At 47.9% G+C, this 22,115-nt stretch overlaps 1 pseudogene; it reads right to left on the bottom strand.

The window, feature by feature from the left end:
* The window catches only part of LOC135275429 (gamma-tubulin complex component 5-like), a 34,917-nt pseudogene that overhangs the window by 1,768 nt on the left and 11,034 nt on the right, over positions 1 to 22,115 (bottom strand).

Below are 22,115 nucleotides of genomic sequence, written 5' to 3'. Positions count from 1 at the left end.
ACAAAGGGCGTGATCCAAGTAGGCCATCTTCTGCATCTCCGGAGACTTATGTTGGGGAAGGGCATGCCTGCCATTGCCACACACCTCGGGGGAGACAGGAGCCTGGGATCATCACCCACACATCACCAGCTGCTCCGTTCTGCCACTTCCTTGTCTGTGCTCACAGCTCTGCCCCTCCCAACTCTGCACCTACCACTCAGAGATGGCTGGTTTAGCTGACAGATCCTGTCTAGGCCAATGGATTTGTGTCCTGCTACAGCGATGGCCGGCCTGATTTTCCACCTGTTCTCCCAGGGTCAAACCCAGAGCTGCTGAGCCCCTCCCTCCAACTGGTTGGTCTGAGCAGTCGCAGCCTGGCTTTGGGCTCTGATGGCAGCAGACGGCAGGTCGGGGCCCAGCTGCTGGAGGGAGGGCTGGTAAGAAGATGAGCACTACTTACCAGCCTAGGTTGTCAGAGAAGTTGATCCCTTCACTCATCTTTCCTCCAGCCACAGAGAGGAGCAGGGCCCCCATCACCAGCCTCTCTCCTGGCCACAGCCTGGTGAGAGACACCCAGCCCCAGAGGTGCTGAGCCAAAGCTTAGATGACACTCATAACATTTCCAGCTGCCTCCCCACCAACGTCTCAGGCCCAAGCCTCAGAGTTACGCCTGCACCTGAATGCACCTGGAACACGAGAGTGGCACCTGCTCCACCTGGTGTGCGCTCTTGGGTTCCTGGAATATGTGGAGGCAGAGGGCGTCTCCCAGAGATGGGTTCAGGGCGCTGGGTCTCGGATCTGCTGGTGGCTTTGTGTTTCCTGGCCAGGGGACAGGAGAGCCTTGCAATCTGGGACTTTGGGGAAATCCTCTGTAGTCAGGGACTGGGAGTGGTGGGGATGACGAACTAGAAGCCTGTCCTGACTTGAGCACAAGAGCTCCCAGGAGGACTCGGTGGCACTGTCCTTGTGAGTGAGAGGGCCGGCTGATGGGCCACTCACCTTCTTTCTGGTGGCCAGGCGGCCCAGCAGGCTGCCGTTCTCCCAGTGGGCGTGGACCTGGCGCAGGTACTCGTAGGATGGGAAGAAATGGACTAACCCTCCAGGAATCACACCACACAAGTTACAGAGGAGGCCACCCACCTTGTCTATCTAAGGAAGGAAGAGAGGGAGCCCCCATGGAGCAACCCCTCAGCCACCCACAAATGGTGTCTTGTCTTGAGGATCAAAACTAAGGAGAGAGACCCAGGGCATCACTGCAGCCAGTGGGGAGGACTTGGCTTCCCTGGGTGGGAACCACAGGGTGGAAGGTGCAACCTCCCACCAAACACACCCAGGTGCTGCTGCTGACTGTGCCTTTCTGACACACATCACAGCACTAGCGTCCCGGGGGGCCTTCCTATTGCCCTGGCACTGAGTCCTCCCTTCGTCACTCTGGGGTCCTGACGGGCACCACTGCATGCCCCAGGCATGCCACAGGAGATGCCCCCCAGTCCCCACATCCCTGCCTATGGCAGGAGAGGATATAACCAAAGAGCAAGAGAGCCAAAGGGAATGAGCAGCTTTCTCATGCGTGGCGTCCTCAGGGGATGCCTGGAGGTTTTAAGAAAATTTAGCAGCCTAAGGGTTGAGGGGTGGGGAAGCTCACACTTTCCTCCATAATCATCTAGATTGATGCTGCTCATCCTGTGCGACTCTGTAGCGGGTGTCCCAGTGCAAATTCTCAAACACCTGAAAATACTCAGGGTGTGCCAGAGCGCCCCTGCCCTGGAAAACCCTTTCCTGCCCAAGCCCAGGCTGTGGCAGGGTGAGCTGGCTGGCACTGACCATCTGAGGCAGCTCTCTCTGCTGGAACATGAATTCCAGGGGCTGATTGGAAATCCTTCTGCAGATGCAAGGGGCAGGATGCTGTCTGGAGGGATCATGTGACCCGGTGAGACCCCGGGAGGAGCTGAAAGCTGAAGATGCAGGTGTGCTGCAAGGCACAGTGCAGGAAGGGCATTTCCCCATCTTCCAGCACAGGAGCAGCAACTGACAGTGCTCACCCACCGGCCATCACTGCTGTCACACTGGGCAGCAGGCAGCAGAGCAGGAGAGCCTGGGTGAGCACTCAAAGGGTGGGGCTCCCATCCCGGGGTCTCCTCCGCCCCTGTGCCTGGTCACAGTGTGAGGTTACATGCAGACAACAGGGGCCAGAACCTGAACACTGGCCCGTCCCACCCTGGGCATGGCTCCTCTCCACAGGAAAACTCCACTACAGTGTTCAGCTTCCACCCCAGCACAGGCTAGCAGTTGCTGCCGGAAGTCAGACACCTGGAGACCAAGAGCACAGCATCAGGACCCTGTGACCTCCCAAAGGGCCGGTGGAAAGGAAATGGGAAGTCTGGGCTAAGATACAGCAAGTACACGTGAACAGAAAGAAGAGGTCAAAGAAAAGGCTGACGGCAAGTTAACAAAGAAAAATGGTGAACGATACGTGGTACGGGTAGTCTCATTTAAACTACGCGCAGGAACAGCAAGGGAAACCCGGCAAATTCTCACAGTCATTCTCAACCTGGCCATGCAGCAAAATCATCAGTGGAAATTTAAAGACATACACATGACCAGGCCCCAGCCCAAGCCACTAATAAGAATCTCCAGCCCTTCCACCTGTTAGACTGGCAAAAATCCAAAAGTAACCACTCTGTGGAGAAACAGGCATTCCTGGACATTGCTGGTGGGATACAGAACAGAACAATTCTTGTGGAGGGCAATCAGATGGCAGTTAACAAATTAAACATATTTACACGTTTAAACCCAGGAATCCCATATTTAGGAGTCTACTGAGAAGATACAGGCCACAAACACCAAACAGCATCCGCTCTGCGTGTTTCGCTATAATCGTGTACCTGCCTAACCAGAGGGTACTGGCTGAATGAGCTCTGCTACATCTGCCTGTCGGAGAACACGCAGCCCACTAGAGGAGCAATGGCCTGGGCAGCTGACTAAGATGCCTTCCATGTCAATCAAGCTTGTCCAACCCATGGCCGTGGGCTGCATGCAGCCCAGGACATAAACTTTCTTAAAACACACGGAGAAGGGCCTGGTTTCAGGTGACTTTACAGCCTAGTGACCACACATCCTTAGTGGGTTACATTCTAAGAGCAAAAAAGAAATGCAACTTCAATCAGATTTATTGTTATAGGTAATATTGGTATTATGAATTCAAAACTTTTATGTATATTGAGGGATAGAGTAGATAAGAATTACGTTAATATATTAAAAAAAAAAAACCCAAATGTTTAGCTTAAGAGACAAAGAGATACAATATAAGGTCAAATAAATGAATTCTTTGATTTTTATTTAAAAATACAAATATGGACTCATTCTGAAAACACATTTCTTAGATCTGTCTACTGAAATGACCCAAGAGCACCACAAACACCCTAGCACCCACATCTTGATTTCTAAATATCATTCCCCATTAAAAAGAAACCAGGGTGGTCTGGTGTGGTGGCTCATGCCTATAATCCCAGCACTTTGGGAGGCTGAGGTGGGTGGATCACCTGAGATCAGGAGTTTGAGACCAGTCTGACCAACATGGTGAAACTCCATCTCTACTACATACAAAAAATTAGCCGGGCATAGTGGTGCACTCCTGTAGTCCCAGCTACTTGGGAGGCTGAGGCAGGAGAATTGCTTGAACCTAGAAGGCGGAGGTTGCAGTGAGCCAAGATTGTACCATTGCAGTCCAGCTTGGGCAACAAGAGTGAAACTCTGTCTCAAAGAAAAGGAAAGAAAGAAAGAAGGAAAGAAAAAGAAAGAAAGAAAAAGAAAGGAAGGAAGAAAGAAAGAAAGAAAGAAAGAGAAAGAAAGAAAGAAAAATAAATAAATCAGGCCAGCTTGAAGAAATGAGTCCAGTGTGGGGACAAGGACGCCCATGGGGAGCCCAGGACATTCTGTTGTGCTGGAGGTGAGACTGACTGGGCCACAGTGAGGACCTGAGCTAGCAGGAAGCGGCTCTCACACCAGCTTCGAAACAACCTGAGTGTCAGAAGCAATAGGGACTATAAACGATGTTAACGGGCGGGATGAACACAACCATGAGTCTACACACACAAAAATGTAAAAATAAAACACTCAGGCAGCTGACCCAGGACTTCCAGCAGTCTTTCATCCCGCAGGCCCTTTGCTAGGATGGTGATATGGTCTGGATCGCTGTCCCCACCAAATCTCATGTTGCGTCGTGATCCCCAGTGTTGCAGGTAGGGCCTGGCGGGAGGTGATTGGAACATGGGAGCAGTTTCTCATGAATGACTCAAACCATCCTCTTGGTCCTGTCCTCATCATAGTGAGTTCTTGTGAGATCTTCTATTTCCAAGTGTGAGACACCACCCCCTCCTGCCCACCCTGCTCTCTTGCTCCAGAGTGGCCGTAAGCTGTGCCTACTCCCCCTTCACCTTCCACCATGATTGTAAGTTTCCTGAAGCTTCCTCAGAGGCCGAGCAGATGCTGCCGTGCTTCCTGTACAGCCTGCAGAACCGTGAGCCAATTAAACCTCTTTTGTTTATAAATTACCCAGTGTCAGGTGTTTCTTCACAGCAACCTAAGGATGGTCCAGTACAACAGATGGAATCACCGCTGCACTAAGATGTGGTTGTATTTATCCCATGTTGTTTAAAACAGAGTCAAAACTGGACATAGCCTGAAGATCTAACGGGAGAGCGGTGGCTACATAAAACACAAGCCTCCATATAACTGGAACACAGTGCAGCGGAATACATGCGTGCTTGCTGACAATGGAGAGCGTTTATGACACTTTGCTGCTGAGTGAAAAAAAGCAAGTTACAACAACAGCGTGTGGAGGAAACACCATTTTGTTTCATTTTAAAAATATGTATCCACATATATAAAACTTATGCATAGGAAGACCGTTATGATATATACCAAAATGAACCATTTTGAAATGGAATTATGATTTTTCCCTGTTTTTGACTATCTGTGCTTTCTGCAATGAAAAGAGAATAATTTCATAAAAACAGATATTAAAAGTTAAGTGTATAGGAGAGAGAAGTTTGCTAGTTCTATGGTCCGTGCAGGAAGGGAGTGGCACTGAGGCACCTCAATGAGAGTTTGAAACCACAGAACAGCTTTCTCTGGGAGAAGCGCGATCTCACTCCTAAAAGGCACAGCAGTAAGACAGGACAGCAGTGCCACCTAGTGGACACAAATGGATCCGCTTGAGCTCACCCTTTCTGGCTTGGGGCCCCAGGAGCGAACAGGACTGATGGTGCATCTCCCCCAGGCTCTGTCTCATCCCAACGCCTGCAGCACAAGAGGCTGAGGCAGGTGTCCTTACTGGCTGCAGGGTGCCCCCCAGATGGTGCCCACACCAGCCGGGTAAAGTGCACGGCTGGATTCAGGAGCAAGAGCCTCTGACTGACGCTGCCTGGAAAAAGAGATCTGTGGGAGGTGAGTGCTATTGTCGCAGCAAAGGGGGTCCCCAGGTGGGTCCATGTCTCACGCAGAAGCACTAGAGCTTTTTCTTTAAATTAAGTCCCATTTAATCTCCAGGGCAACCATCTCGCTAAGTGGGCTGTACTATCTGCTCCCTTTTCATATGAGGAAACTCATATGAGGTCGAGAGAGAAAGAAACTGGTCCAAGTCACATGGCTCACAGATGATGAAACCATGATCCAAACCAAAGCCCAGCTACCCCCAACACAAGCTTGTCTGGGGCCCTTGCCCGAGAGGATCCCCATCCCAGCCCCTCTGTCCCCTCCTGTCTACCTTCACTGCTTGCCCAAGTCACAGTGGGCCAGTGCCCACTGCACTGCTTCCTCCTAACCCAGGAAGGTGCAGAAGGAAAGAATCCTTTCATGCTGAGCTCCCTGGGTGAGAGCACTGCTCCGTACTGTTTTGTGAAGCCAAACAGCTGGGTGGGATGAGAGAGAGCAGCGGAGAGAAATGAGGAGCAGCCATGAGAGGGAGGCTGGGTGAACCAGAGGCTCTGCCAGGCCTGAGACGCCTGCAGCCCACAGCCCACCACCCCAGCAAGGCCTGCTGCACCGAGGAGGGTGGGGATGAAGGGGACTCTGGAGTTCCCCAAGGCCAGAGGCGGAATGCATGTGAGGGGCAGGGGGGTGGGGGTGCAGCCGGGTCCTGCTCAGGCCCACAAGACAGTGGAGCAGGCATCTCTCTGTTGACTGTGCTCTTCTCACAGTGCCTCTGCGCCTGCAAAACCCAGCCCAGCTGTAGGCATGTGTGCAAACAGAGTGAGCTGTCATCTAAATTTTTAAAAAGATTTCCGCCTCCACCACCCAGGAAGCACGATCCACTCCCACCCTCCAAGGCATCCTGAGCCCCTTGCTGCCAACCTGTCATCCCTCTCCAATGCCGCTCCTCTCTACTGCCCCTGCCCACAACACAGCGCCCTCCCAAGTCAGGGAGACGCTCTTCTCAAACATGTCTCTGTGGCTTTCGAGTCTCTCTAAGGTTGTTCAGGAAAATGTATGCCCCCTCGGCTTTCCTTCCAGGTGACAGCATCTAAACTGGGCCTTGAGAAAGTAAGACTTTAAGAAAGGAACTCCTGTGAGCAAAGGCACAGAGGAGGTGAAGCCTGGGGCCTGCTCATGGGCAGGGGCAGTGCTGTTCAGTTAATGGTACCAATGCATGTGGTTTGGTGACAGATCTTAGCTTGGGATTAAGACATGAAAAGTTTGGAGCCTTTATAGGTTTCTAAAATGAGTGACGGCCTTTGACAAAGATTCTCCCAAAGGTGGGTGATGAGACCCATAGGAAGAAGTGGGGAGAAGGAAAGTAAGGGGGGCAGAGGGAGGGCGAGGGAAGGAGCACGTGTGCCCATGTCCCAGTGGTGGGAGAAGGGTGGGAATACAGGACTGTCTGAGGCTGCCGGGCCTGGCGGCTGTCACAGGTGTGTGGGACACAGGGGAAGAAAGGCATCAAAGATGACCTGGATCCAGCCTGTCTGAGAAGGATGATGGCAGTGACAATGACCCACATGGGAAATTCAGGAGGAAAGCTGACTTCAAGGATAAAGTCAGGCAGGATGGGAGGAACACAAGGCCTCGAATCAGCACAGCCAGGTTTGGAGGCTGGCTCCACCATTCGCTGTTGGCTCACTCATGGGAAGCCTGTGCATGCCATCCTCCCGAAGTCACCTCCCTGGGCCTCGGTTTCCTATCCCTGCCAGGGACCACAGAAGATCCTAGCTCAGAGCCACTGTGCCTAGCATACCACCTGGAACACAGGCCGTACCCCATCCCCGGGGGCTGCCACTGTGGCTGAGTTGAGTCACGAGGTTAGGGTTCACGTGCCAGTGGTCAGGCTCCCCCCGGGGGAGTGCCAGGTATGCAGACCTGGAGTCAACAAGAGTCTGAGGCTGCAGCCAGACCCAAGGCCCAAGTTGGAATATGAGAAAGGGGTCACACAGAACAAATCAACATCCCGCTTCTGTCCAAAAGCCCGAGGGAGGCTGTGTTTGCAGAGGGAGGGAGGCGGTGAGGATCTGGGGTCCTCATCTGTGCTATGGGGCACCAGGAAGGGTAGCTTTCTCACCCATCCCTGTGGCCTTCACCCTAGAGGAAGGTGACTTTTGTCTTGCAGGCACGCTGCATTAAGGGTTTAGTAATTACATGTCTGTTTTAGATCCTCAGATGGCTTGGGGACAGAAGGAATTTGCTTTTTCTTCTGTCCAACGTCTTAGCACAGTACTCTGCACAGGTGGTGATAACAAGGAAATCGGATGTGGAATGTGGGGATGTGGAATGTGGAAAGGTGAACGGGTTGATGTTGTCTATCTGGCTCTGGAAGAGAGAGGCACTGATTCTTCAGCTCCATCCCTAGGAGCAAACACATGACGGGCCTTGGGAGTTTCACTCTGATCCCTCAGCTTTCAGTCCCAGGGTTAAGCTCAGAAGTGGCTCAGATCAGCTCTGGTCCCTCTGACAGCAACTCCCTTACCTGTCTGTGAGAGGCTCTGTGTATTGGGCTTTTGCTTAACATTCCATAAAAAAGAGAATCCAAACAGGTCAGGATAGTGGTCCTCTGGCCCCTCTTCGCTACCTTCTTTGCCTTCACACTGTGCACATCAAATAAGAACAGCATCCATATTTGAACGGTTTTGTTTTGCTGTTTGCAGCATGCAAAGGATCCACTGAGAGGGCAGGCGGTCCAGGAACCTCCCACACCTGACTCACATGCCTGTGAAATGGAGTTCCCCGACGCCCCTCGCGGAATGTGTAACGGGGGTGGCTCACCTACTGGCTCACACCCCTAGGGGGAGCATGCAGATGGGCAGGTGCAGAGGCTGGGGTGAGCGCTTTTGGGCTTCGGCCCACGGCAGGGTCTAGAGGTGAGTGTCTGAGTGTCTTCGACTCCTGAAGCCCAAGTGGGCATGTGTTACAAAGCTCTTTCAGTGTGCTGTCTGCAGGCTGCTTGTGTTGTTAATCGTGTTGTTAAGTAGCTCAGTTGACCCTCTGCCTTATTTGAAGGGCAGAGGGCCAGTGTGACAGCCTTCTGAATTCTGCACTCTTGCCCAGTTTCCCAAAAAAAATTGGATCACACATGGGCTCAAAGGATAAGTGCAAGGTTTTGCTGAGTGGTGGAGGTGGCTCCCAGTGAGATGAATGGGGAGTCGGAAGAAGGGTTGGAGTAGGAAGGTGGTCTTCCCCTGGAGTTGGGCTGCCCAGGGGCGAGAGTCTTCTCCTACTGCCCCTGGCCAAACTCCCCTTAGTGTCCAGACATCCCTCCTCTTCTCCCTTTCTCTGCTGCGTTGTTCTGTCATTGCTGGTCTGCTGGTCTTGACATTCAGCCACTTGCGTGTGTGCCCACTAAGGTCTTGGGTTTATATGGGGGCAGGATGCAGGGAATGGTGGGCCAAAAGGCAACTTTTTGGGCACAAAACCAGATATGCCTGTCCTCATTTAGGGCCATGGGTCTTCAGGGTTGAGGGTGGGGCCTTTGCCAGGGAACCACCCTTTTCTATCCAGTATTTCCCTGTCTCCTGTCTGTATCATCTGCACATGGAACCGAAAGCCCTGTAAGTTCATGCTTTTCACTTTTCCTCCAGGAGGCCAGGACACAGCAGCCAGACCAACACATGCAGGGCATGGGAGCACACAGGAGCTGCCCAGACCACATGGTGAGCCTGAGGCAAAGCAGGGCTGGAGGCTCAGAGCAGCAGCACAAGGCCAGCTCCCACCAGGAGAAGCTCCCACAGGCTTTCTGCAGCTTCCCCTGTTTCCACAGATGCCTTCCAAGGGGCTGCCCCATGATAAACGAATGGGATGCAGCAGAATCATGCACAGCGTCATGGGAGCTGGAGCCGTAAGATCCCAGACTCCCATGCTAGGCTTGTGAGCCGTAAGCGGCCCTTGCTCTGAGCACTAGTTTATGCATCTATCAATGAGGGTTCAAATGCTGGCCGTGCTTTCTCACAGGGCAAGCAAAACTGCATATGCAAATACTCTGAACACCCCACAGCACTACGCCTATCAGGGAAACACTGTGCATTCTTGTGGTGCTGTATTCTTACTATCCCCAGAGCGGGGCCTGGCAAAATAAAAAGGGCAAAGAACACTGGCAAAGAACCCACAGGTCTAAAGAAGCTCAAGTCAGACAACTCAGCTAAGCTAGAAAGTATAAGAATTTGTTAAATCAATGACCAAGACCCTTCTTAAAAACAGAATTGGCCAGACATGGTGTCTCATATCGGTAATCCCAGCACTTTGGGAGGCCGAGGAGGGCAGATCACTTGAGGTCAGGAGTTCAAGACCAGCCTGGCCAACATGGTGAAACACAGTTTCCACTAAAAATAGAAACAATTAGCTGGGCATGGTGGCTCGTGCCTGTAGTCTCGGCTACTTAGGAGGCTGAGGCAGGAGAATCACAGAGGTTGCAGGGAGCCGAGATTGTGCCACTGGACTCCAGCCTGGGCGACAAGAGCAAGACTCCATCTCAAAAACAAAAAAAATTAATGTGCAAAGTAGTTCCAGGTTTCTAAAGTTGAATGTTCTGAGCAGTAAGCTTTGATTCCTGAAAAATATACTGACCAGAACATTCTTCAGTGATGTCCAAGAAGTGAGGTGTGTCTGCTCTGCAGAGATGAGTCAGGAGTAATCAAGAAGCGGGAGGCTTGTCAACTCTGCCACACCAGAAATGACACTCAGCAGGGCTTAGCAACAGCAGTCGCCCCCACTGAACCCACAAGGTAAAGTCTAGGAGGAAACAAGAGGGGAATTAGCCATGTTACAGAGGAACTACTGAGGTTGGGACGCCCCACAGGAAGGAAAATGCCAGGAAGATAGAAGCTTCTGGCCACAGTGTTCTCACATGGATTGTAATTAAAAAGTAGCTTTGGCAGCCATTCCAGAGAAAGCTCATGAGGAGAGACGGGGTCACAGAGCTGCCTGGCAGTTCTGGAGTTAAGCCCGGCCCTGGAGAAGCTGAAGTCCAGGGGGCCACCTGCATCTGCATGGCTGGAATCAAATCCATCACTTATTCTCCTCTTCCCTCCAAACTGTCACTGTCCTGCTCTGCCACTTGCTAGCTGTGTGACCTTAGGCAAGTTACTTAATGTTTCTGAGCCTCAGTAAATGGCAGCTAATATTATTGTTTATTGTTATCAAAAGTGGTTAAATTTTTATACGGTCATGCACAGCCATTATCAGTTAGCACTGGGAAAGGCAAACATTTCTTCTGATGCATAAGATGGTAAATATTTAGACACTGTAAGCCAAGCAGCATTACATATATATATGTGTGTATAGTTCATACATACATTGCTACAGGCACTCAGACACTGGCTCTTTCGCCAACGGCAATGACTTTCTGGCCAAGACTGGATCAATCAGTGGTTCTTCTCATGCCACATTTTCATGTGACATGTCAAAGGCTGCTGCCTTCTCTGTCCTGTCATTACACAACATTGAGTGAGCCCACTCTGGCCCCACTCCTAGAACCTCATGACTGGGACCCGGAAGTGAGAGGTCAGGGGCCTCTCTTGCCATGAAGTTCTAGCTACAGCTCCAGCTCTGGACTCACCCGGGGGCCATGTTTGTGCATTCCCAGGCCAGTGCGGGCTACACTTTGCCCCCACTTAGAACACCTGGGGATGCTGAAATGAACCAGATGTGTCAGCGGCCAGAGAGAAAGGCAGCGGCTAGTGTGGCCACTTGCTGGGGCCTCCCCTGCATCCCTGGGCTGGTGTGGATAGAACGATAGAAAGATAAGAAACCTGAACAGACCAATTATGGGTAATGCAATTAAAGTAATAAAAAGTCTCCTGTCAAGGAAAAACACAAGAATCATGGTTTTACTGATGACTTCAATGAAACATTTTTCAAAGAGCTAATACCAATTTTACTAAAAATATTTGCCCAAAAATGAAGAGGAAGGAATACTTCCAAACTTGTTCTATGAGGCCAGCACTACCCTGGTACAAAAACCAGACCAAAACACAACACAAAAAAGAAAAAGACAGGCAAATATCCCTGATGAACACAGATACAAAAAATCCTCAACAAAATACATGAAAGCTGCATTTGACAAGACAATAAGCATCATCTGCCATGACGAAGTGGGATTCATCTGAGGAATATGAGGATGATTCAATAAACACAAATATATAAATGTGCTACATCACATTCAGCAAATCAAGAAAAAACTACATAATCATTTCAGTAGATGCTGAAAAACATAAAATTCAACATTCCTTCGTAATAAAAATTCAAGAAAGCTATTTCATTACTGCTGCCACCAACAAAAGATACCTAGGGATAACCAAAAAGTGGCTAAATTTTAATAGGGAAAACAATGAAAATAGCTTGGACATGTTAGTTAAAGCTTCACACTAAAAAATATGTTTTACAAAGATAAAATCTTTAGAAAACATAGCATAAACAGTGTCTCTTATACAGTATTTTTTTTTTTGAGACAGAGTCTTGCTCTGTTGTCCAGGCTGGAGTACAGTGGTGTGATCTCAGCTCACTGCAACCTCTGCCACCCAGGTTCAAGCGATTCTCCTGCTTCAGTCTCCTGAGCACCTGTGATTACAAGCGCATGCTACCATGCCTGGCTCATTTTTGCATTTTTATTAGAGACGAGGTTTTAGCATCTTGGCCAGGCTGGTCTTGAACTCCTGAACTCATGATCCACCCATTTCGGCCTCCCAAAATGCTGGGATTACAGGCGTGAGCCACTGCACTTGGCTTGCAGTATTTTTTCTATACATTATCTCATTTGATCTTCACAATTTTTTTTTTTTCGAGACAGAGTCTCGCTCTGTTGCCCAGGCTGGAGTGCAGTGGTGTGAGCTCACCTCCCGGGTTCAAGTGATTCTCCTGCCTTAGTCTCTCAATTAGCTGGGATTACAGGCATGCACCACTACACCCAGCTAATTTTGTAGTTTTAGTAGAGACAAGGTTTCACCATGTTGGCCAGGCTGGTCTTGAACTCCTGGTGTCAAGTGATTTGCCCTGCCTTGGTCTCCGAAAGTGCTAGGATTACAGGCATGAGCCACTGCACCCCGCCTGCTCCACATTACTGAAGGAAAATGGGCCATGGTAGGCCAAGCAATGTGCCCACCTGGGCTCAGGTGATTACTGCTGGAGCAGACATCAAAGGAAGTTAACCTTGCCAGCACCCAACTTGATCTTCCCTGCTGGAAAAATCTGTCTTCCTCCTGCCTGCCAGATGGGTGGTCCCAGGAACTGGCTGAGCTGACTCCTCTGTAGGCTGGTGCTTGGGAAACATTTATGAAAAGCAGGAATACAGACAGGCACACAATGAGAGGTGCTGAGTGGGTGCTGGCCTATCCAGCATCCAAAAGCTGCCTGGAGTGGTACCTAGCAAGCATATGGCTTTCAAAGAACCAGAGACCACTGGTTCAGCAGGTGCCTGAGGGTTTGGCCACCATGTCTAACATTTAGGAGAAGACATTTGGAAGCTTCTTTCTAATCTTTAAACTTGAAGCATGCAAGTTGGATGGATGGGTCAAGGCCTGGCTCGGCCATTGATCAACCATGTCACCTTGGACTCCTCCTTTCTCTGTGTCAGTTTCCTCATCCACAAACGGGACAGTAACTGCACCTCCCTTGGAGGACTATGAGAATAATTAGGATGTATACAACTTAGAACAGTGGTCAACAAACTACAGACCACTGCCTCTTTCTGTACAGAGGTTTCAATGGGACACAGCCAGACTCATTCCCCATACATATTGTCCACACTGCATGGGTGCTACAGCCCAGCGATGACACGACCTGCACGGCTGTCAGCAGTCACTACCTGGACCTTGACAGGTAACCCTGGCTTAGAATGATGCCTGGAGCATGAGAAGTACTCATGAAATGTTAGCTATTATTTAAACCCAAAGTCACCTTTAGCATGATAAATGTGAGTATGTGCACAAAGATACAGACACAAGCACTGATTGTAGAGGTGTAAAACAGTAAATAACTATAATATCAATTAACAGGAGGCTGGTAAAATTATGGAACATCCACACTACAGACTACTATAGTCATCTGGCTGGGCACAGTGGCTCGTGCCTGTAATCTCAGCACTTTGGGAGGCTGAGACGGGAAAATCACTTGAGGTCAAGAGTTCAAGACCAGCCTGGGCAACATGGTGAAACTCTGTCTATACTAAAAATACAAAAATTAGCCAGGTGTGGTGGCGCATGCCCGTAATCCCAGCTACTTGGGAGGGTGACATGGGAGAATCACTTGAACCAGGAGGCAGAGGTTGCAGTGGGCCAAGTTTGCAACACTGTGCTCTTGTCTGGGCCACAAAGCAAGACTCTGCCTCAGAAAAAAAAACAAAAAACTATACAGCCACTTAAAAGACTAAGGGAAATCTGTGTGTATACACTGTATATATCAACATGTAAAGATTGCTAAGATGTTTAAATAACCAAACATCATTAAGTGAAAAATGTATGATGATAACATATGCAATATGCTCTCATCATGTTATAAAAAAATTACGTATGCACAGCAAAGACTGTATACTACTTAAAAGTACCGAGGGAATTTCACTTTCAGCATACATGTTGGTTCCATACTATTTAATGTTTTTAATGAACTATAGTTGTGTAATTTTTCTCATCACTTTATCATTTTAGTCTCTCTCTCAGGCTGTATCCGAGAACCACAATTTTAAAACCTTTGTATCTTTACGCTTCAGGGACAAACCAGAGCATGGCTGAATCTCCAACTCCTTATGCTAAGTGAAGCAAGCCAGACTCCAAGCCCACACGTGACTTTCTGGAAAACGCAAAAGAGCAGGACTAAAGAACAGACAGGTGGCTGCAGGAGCAGTGAGGAGGAGAGAGGCTGCCTCCCTGAGTATCCTGACTGCGGTGGTAGTCACTGCAGTCCACGCATCTGTTAAAGCTCACTGAACTAACTGCACACCAAAAAGTGAATCTTACTATATGTAAATTTTAAAGTAAATTTAAACACACACACAAACGGGATACATTTTCTTTGAGCACGGGCACACAGACACTTGTCTTAACGCAGGACTCCAGGGCACGTCAGTTGCAGGTACCCTACAAGTGCACACCTGCTACGGCCTGCACCCACCCACAACGTGATTCGTTCTTCCAGGCTCCGTGCCTGTGGGTCTAGACTTCACATGGAAAGCACTGGCCAGCGCAGGCAAAGGGTGGCCCCGCAGGTCCTGGCCTGGCCGGGGCTCTGTCGCAGCCATCAAGCTGTCAGGCACAGTGCCAGCGGCTCCGACCATACCTCATCCCGGAGTCCACCCGATGACTCCAGGAAATGCCGCCGCTCCCGACGTGGCCACGGTGCCCTCCGCCGCCAGAAAACAAATGCTCCAAGCCTCAGTCCCCAGGGGGTCCGCGAGGCATTGGGCGCTGGGCTCCATCCGCAGCCGCTCCTTGAGTGGACTTCACGGCAGAGCGGGCATTGTCTCGACATCCCTCTCGGCTTAAAAAAAAAAACGCTCCTTCAACCCTGTTTCCCAATTATTCTTGCTCCCTTCTAGTCACACCCACGGTGTACTGCAAACGAAGCTCATGCATTTCAGGCTGAAAATACACAATTCAGAAGGCTCCTGTGAAACAGCGCTGCCCCTAAAACAATCGCGCCTCCTCAACAAAGCCCAAAACTCCTGTCTCCAAGAATGCACGGAACAGTCCCGCGGACCAGGCTCCCTCAGGTCCTCAGGGGGCACGAAACAAAAATGGGTTCAGATCCCGCTGCACAAGCTTAGAGCAACACTAGCAATCTGCCTGCCCCTTACTGCCAACAAAAAACCATGAAACATGGAGGTGTCCCTTCCCTATGGGAGCCATACCACGTGCCAGGAGCGAAATCGGGGATCCGTCACTTAGGGCCGTGAGTGTGGGGGAGGGGAGCTCAGAGCTGAGGCTGATAGGCCGGAGCGCAGGGCCCGCGGGGCGCGGTTTAGGGGATGCAGGGTACTGGAGCCTGGGGGGTGCAGTTTAGGGGTGGGGGGACCTGGAGCCTGGGGGGTGCGATTTAGGGGTGGGGGGACCTGGAACCCGGGGATGGGAGCTGGGGACGCTGGGGCCAGGGCGATCCTGGAGGCTGCGCCGCTGGGGGGCTCAGTCTCGGCCCCACCGACCTGGCTGGCCCGGGTTCCGAGGGCTACCCAGACCCCACGGAGGGCGCGGGCATGTGGGGTTCCTTACCTGGGTCCACGGCGGCTTGGGGGTCCGGGCGGGACCCGGGAGTTTTCTTGGCTGAATGAGTCAGTTGGGCGGGCAAGAAATGCACCAGGAAACGCTCGGCCTCCTCTCCTTCCTCCCGGGGTGGGGGCTCTCCCAGCCTGGCCCCTTCCTCCCGGCGCTCCTCCCTCCCGGCCGCGGCCCTGCCCCACCCCACCCTGGCATCTGCCGCTCCCTCCTCCCGTGGGGTTGGGTTGCCCACCGCCACCGCTGTGCCGCCGCCACCCACCCCTGCAAAGCCAGGCTACTGTTTTTTTGTTTTCGGACAGTCTTGCTCTGCTGCCCAGGCTGGAGCATAGTGGCATCAACTTGGGTCACTGCAACCTCTGCCTTCTGGGTTCCAGTGACTCTTGTGCCTCAGCCTCCCAAGTAGCTGGGATTATAGGCATGTGCCACCACATCCAGCTAACTTTTATATTTTTGGTGGAGACAGGGTTTTGCCATATTGGCCAGGCTGGTCTCAAACTCATGGCCTCAAGTGATCCACCTGCCTTGGTCTCCCAAAGTGCTGAGATTACAGGCATGAGCCATCGCACCTGGCCAGTTGTGCCACTGTTGCCACGAACTCCCTCAGTGTAGGTCACTGAGGTACTTGGAAACATCACTGAAGTGGATTACAACTGTAGAAAGTACATAGAGACTGCACTACTGCATTCATCCAGAACCAAGGCCAATGCATTCCACTGAACCAACACTCCAAGACCCATTCATATGAATAACTCTTTCCTACAGAACGTACTCCATAAAATTGGAAAAGGTGGCTTTCCCACTGGATGTGTAGAAATCAATGTAGAATCCACCAAACATGAAAAAACAAAGAAACATGACACCTCCCAAGGAAAACAATAACTCTCCAGTAAGAGACTACAATAAGGAAATACAGGAAATGCCAGAATAATAATTCAGAATTAAAATCTTAAGGAAACTCAGTGATACACAATAGAGTACAAATAAACATTCAACAAAATCAGGAAAAGAATGTTTTGAATGAGAAATTCAACAAAAATAGGTATTTAACAAATAAGCAAATTTTACAGTGAAAGAATTCAATGAATGAGGCCAGGTGTGGTGGCTCATGCTTGTAATCCCAGCACTTTGGGAGGCCAAGATGGGCAGATCACCTGAGGTCAGGAGTTTGGATCAGCCTGGCTAACATGGTGAAACCCCGTCTCTACTAAAAACACAGAAAATTAGCTGGGTGTGGTTGCGGATGTCTGTAATCCCAGCTACCCAGGAGGCTGAGGCAGGAGAATCACTTGAGCCAGGGAGGCAGAACTTGCAATGAGCCAAGATCACACCACTGCACTCCAGCCTGGGTGATGGGAGTGAAATCCTGTTTTAAAAAAAAAAAAAAAAAAAAGGCAAATGATCCGACAGACATTTCTCCAAAGAAGTCATACAAATGGCCAATGAATACATGAAAAAATGCTCAGCATCACTAATTACTAGGTAAAATGCAAATCAAACCATAATGAGGTTATCATTTCAGCCCAGTCAGGATGACTATTTATCACAAAGACAAAAAAAACGCTGGTGAGGATGTGGAGAAAAGAGAACTCTGACACAATGTTGATGGGAATATAAACTAGTGCAGACACTATGGAAAACAGTTTGAAGGTTCCTCAAAAAACTACAAATAGAACTACTATCCGATGTAGCAATCCCACTGGTGGGCATTTACCCAAAGGAAAGGAATCAGGATATCAAAGACATCTGCACCCCCATGTTTACTGCAGCACTATTCACACAGCCAAGATATGGAATCAACCTAGGTGTCCAACAACAGATGAATGGGTAAAGATATTGTGGTACACACACACACACACAGACACACACACACACTCAGAGATAAAAAAGAATGAATCCTGTCGTTTGCAGCAACACTGATGAAAATGGTGAACATTATATAAAGTGAAATAAGCCAAGAACAGGAAGTTAAACACTGCATGTTTTCACTCACATGTGGTAGCTAAAAAATATTTATCTCACGTTAGTAAAAAGTAGAACAGGATACTAGATGCTGGATTTTGCAGGGGGAAGGGAGGAAGATATTTGTTAAAGGATACGAACAGCTAGCTGGAAGGAATAAGTTCTAGCGTTCTGTATCACTATGCGATGCCTACAGTTAATAATATAGAGTTGCACATAGCTAAGAGGAGGATACTGAATGTTCCCAACATAAAGAAGTAGTAAATGTTTAAGGTGATGGAAATGCTAATTATCCTGATCTGATCACTGTAACTGTATCAAAAACCACTCTGTACTCCAGGAATATGTACAATTATTATGTCAGTTTATAAAAACAATAAAAGAAAACAAATGGCTGGGAATTATTTTTCAAAGTTCCAGTCCTAACTGAATCTGGAGTGAGGAAAATGAATGTGGAACTTATTGTCACTGCCTTTTAAAACAGAGCACTAAAAGTTTTCAATAAGACAACCTTTTTAAAAATCAAGAGCAGCATGATTATTAATTCTATCACGATTGATAATTATCACTGAAATAAGACAGTGTGATGACTTGCAAACTACAAAATAATCAGGTATCAGGATGACAAGAGGGAGTAGGGTCAGGTGTCCCAACGTTGAGGAAGACACAGGAACACGGAACAGGTACCTCTGGCTGCGGCCTGGCAGGTGGTGCTCTCTGCACACTGCAGGTTCTTCAGCAGCTGCATGGACTTGTCAGCCATTACGATCTGCTTCAGGACAGGTTTGAGGAAGGACACCATAGTGTGCTGCCTGCTGGAGGGCCCCTGGTCACTGCTGGAACTCACACTCCTATTATCACTCATTTTTTCTTCACTTTCTGTCTTTTCTGACACGCTGTATAACGTGTAAGTTGCATACCAGAAGTCTGTGATTAACTGGAACATTTTTGTTTCTAAAGAGATTCAAAATAATTTTAAACTTTAACTTCTCTTCCTTAAAAGTAGTATACTTGTTCTAGTTTGTTGTCCAGACATTATAAAACATAATAATATTAATTATTAGTAAACTGAAACAATCTTTAGGCAAATGGGGCAGTTTTAACCTGATCTCAGTTTAAAGAGAAAAGCAAATAAATACTTTCAACAGTATAGGTAAAATTTAAGTAAGTAGAAACAGTTTCCTGAATTGGAATTATTTAAAATATGACTAATTTGGTCCTCTTTAGAAGTAGAATAAGTTTTTCCCATTTACCATCTCCTGTGAAACTAATCTGCAGACTTCTCTACCATTTTCCCTACCAAGATTCTTAACTGGACTACTTTTAACAATAAAATGATGGTCAATCATCACCCTACAAGAACAGTCAGAGTCCCATTTTTCACAGAAATTCTCATTTGAGACAGATGAATCAGGACACAGTGACAGAAAAGAGACTACGTTGAAGGGAGGTCAGTTCACTTATGTGAGCATCACATACATATTGCTATGCTTCCCCAACAGTAAGGACTTTAAGTTACCCTTCCTGATGCGTTCAATGGACAGCTATCAATAGAAACCACATATCTAAATACACCACATCATTTAAAATTGGGTTAAAAGAGTACAAATAGCTCTACATTATAGTTTATACGATTCTATTCAGAAAAATCGAATAACTGAAGGGAAATTGTCATAAATGGATTAAGATTTTTCTTAATTGTTTTATTAAATAGTATACTAAGGTACTGGTTGAATTCATTTACTTCAGAGAACAGTAAAAAAAAAATTATAGTAAGGTAAAAGAAATGAGTAGCTAATTCTGAGAAACATATGTATTAGAGGCATACTCTGTAGTATTTCTGTATCTCTTTACTGATATTTTACACTGGAAATAGCAGAAACCATCTGATATCATCTAAACTCATTTTATGGGAAGCAGTGTATACTAGCTAGCCATAAATACACTATCATCCAAAAATATGATTTGCTTAAAAGTCGTGAACTGACAAAACCTGGACAAAGATATTAGTAATCGGCTGGTATTACTGACGCCTTCCATAAAAATGAAATAGAACTAGCCTATGATGACAACAAGTTCTGTGATGTGGACTGTACTTTCTTAGTACCGTTTGAAACTAATAAAAGATTTGATTTTCACAGGGAGCAAACTGGTGACACCAGCCCCCAGTGACCTTGTGCTCTGCTGCAGCTCACCTCTGGATGATGAACTCCCTGGCGTCATCCCACAGGTGCCCAGGCATGATCCACTCATCCACTGTCTGCAGGTAAGGCCACACCATTTCCACCCAGAGGGAGAACAGGAGGGAGACCTGAGGTAGAGTGTGTGCATGGTCAGCTCTCAGGGCTCCCTGGCCACTAGAACAAAAGGAGGTTTAAACATTTCTGAAATGCCTTGAAATTTAAAAATCCAAAAACATATACTATAAAATTCTTACAAAAAACTCACCTAAGTATGGAAGGATCATATTGTTTGCAGTCCAGACTGGCAAACTTGAGAGTGAAAATGACATAGAGGCAGGTGTGACCTGAGACAGCCCTGGCAGGTGAGCAAGGTTTCCCTATTTAAATCATACTACTAGCAAGGTGTCTATTAAGAGTGAGGAAATTACTGGCAGTGCTAAGAGAAAATCGATCTCTTTTATATTGAAATGCAGTATCAAATCGGTGAGAAAAAAAGTTATATTGACAAACTAGAAAATACACCTAATATACATACCCAAATAAAACTGTAGGATTCTAAATTACGCCTCTAGATAGATGTTTTAATCTATATATTGTTTGAGACAGGGTCTTGCTCTGTCACCCAAGCTGAAGTGCAGTGGTGCAAACATGGCTCACTGGAGCCTTGACCTTCCACACTCAAGCAATCTTCCCTGCCTCAGCCTCCCAAGTACCTGGGACCACAGGCATGGCTACTACTCCATAGCTCGCTACTTTTTTCTGAGACAGAGTGTCGCTCTATCACCCATGCTGGAGTGTAGTGGCATGATCTCAGCTCACTGCAACGTCCTGGGTTCAAGTGATTCTCCTATCTCAGCCTCCTGAGTAGCTGGGACTATAGGTGTTGGCCACCATACTCAGCTAATTTTTGTATTTTTAGTAGAGACGGGGTTTCACCATGTTGGCCAGGCTGGTCTCAAATTCCTGGCATCAGCACACCTGGCTACTTTTAAAATTTTTTGTAGAGACAGGGTCTTAGTATGCTGCCCAGGCTGGTCTCAAATTTCTGAACTCAAGTGATCCTCTCACCTCAGACTCCTAAGTAGCTGGGACTACAGGCGTGAGCCACTATGCCTGGCCTAGATTTGTATTTTTTAAATACAATATAAAATATATAACATAAAATTTATCATCTTACCTATTTGTTTCTTTTTCAAATTTTAATTTAACTTATTTTTTTAAAGACAGGGTCTCACTATATTGGCCAGGAAAGTCTCAAACTCCTGGGCTTAAGCAGGCCTTCCAAAGTGTTGGGATTATAGGCATGAGCCACTGTGCCCCACTCTTGCCATTTTTAAGTTCAGAGGTTTTAAGTGCATTCACATCGTTGTGACAAATCTCCAGAACTTTTTCATGTCATAAAACTGAAACTCTGTACCCATTAAATAACAGCTCCCTATTCCCCATTCCACTTTGTTTCTGTGAATGTGACTACTTCAGATACTTCATGACTTAGTTTTTATGTAAGAAAGCATTATTGTAAATGTCTATATACATCAGCTAGGTATTTTTCACATGTGGCTTTGCCCTCGCCTCATCCCTCCGAGGATCTTGGCAGTTAGAGCTGAAAAGCTAGTTTCCTACAGCCTCAAATCTGGAAGCTAGTTTGAAAACTCTGAACTGTCCAACAAGTCACCATTCGAGTATCATTTAACACAGAACCATGACCAGCTGTCTCCCACCCCTCTGCTGTGCAGAATGGAGTCACACACTTTAGGCAGAAATCTCACATACGGTTTGCTCAGAGGCTTCTCCAACATTGTCATATTCGAGAATGGCCTTGTACAGGGTGTTGAGCAGGTGAGAGGCCCGGACGACATTTTGAGTATCAGGTGGAACTTCTGCTACTCCGGTACTGAACACTCTGTGCGAACCTTGAGCTGAGCCAATCGAGGTGACAACTTGTCCACCACTATTGCAAGAGTTCTTGTAGCATCTGCAAATATCAACAAATCAAACTCAACAGCAAGGAAAAATACATGCATCTAAAATGTGACATAAATGCTGGCAAACTATCAGGTTTATGGGCAGGCAGGGCAAAATGAAGGATGGTGGATTTCGATCTCACACCACAAGGACCTAAATTCCCTAAGGAAGAACTCCTGCAAGTCATGGAGAAAAAGATAACTCAGCAGAAAAATAACATATGAAGGAACTGACAGTTCACAGAAAAGGAAAGATGAGTAGTTCCAAAACATATAGAAAGTCACTCGACCTTACTTATAATAAAATAATGCAAATTAAAATTATACCAGGTAAAACAAAACAC

The sequence above is a fragment of the Aotus nancymaae genome, unplaced genomic scaffold, assembly GCF_030222135.1.
Source record: "Aotus nancymaae isolate 86718 unplaced genomic scaffold, 86718_ANA_hifiasm-v0.15.2.pri h1tg000016l, whole genome shotgun sequence".
Lineage (NCBI taxonomy): Eukaryota > Metazoa > Chordata > Mammalia > Primates > Aotidae > Aotus > Aotus nancymaae.
Note: the sequence above shows the minus strand (reverse complement) of the source record. Positions and strands in the feature narration are given on the sequence as shown.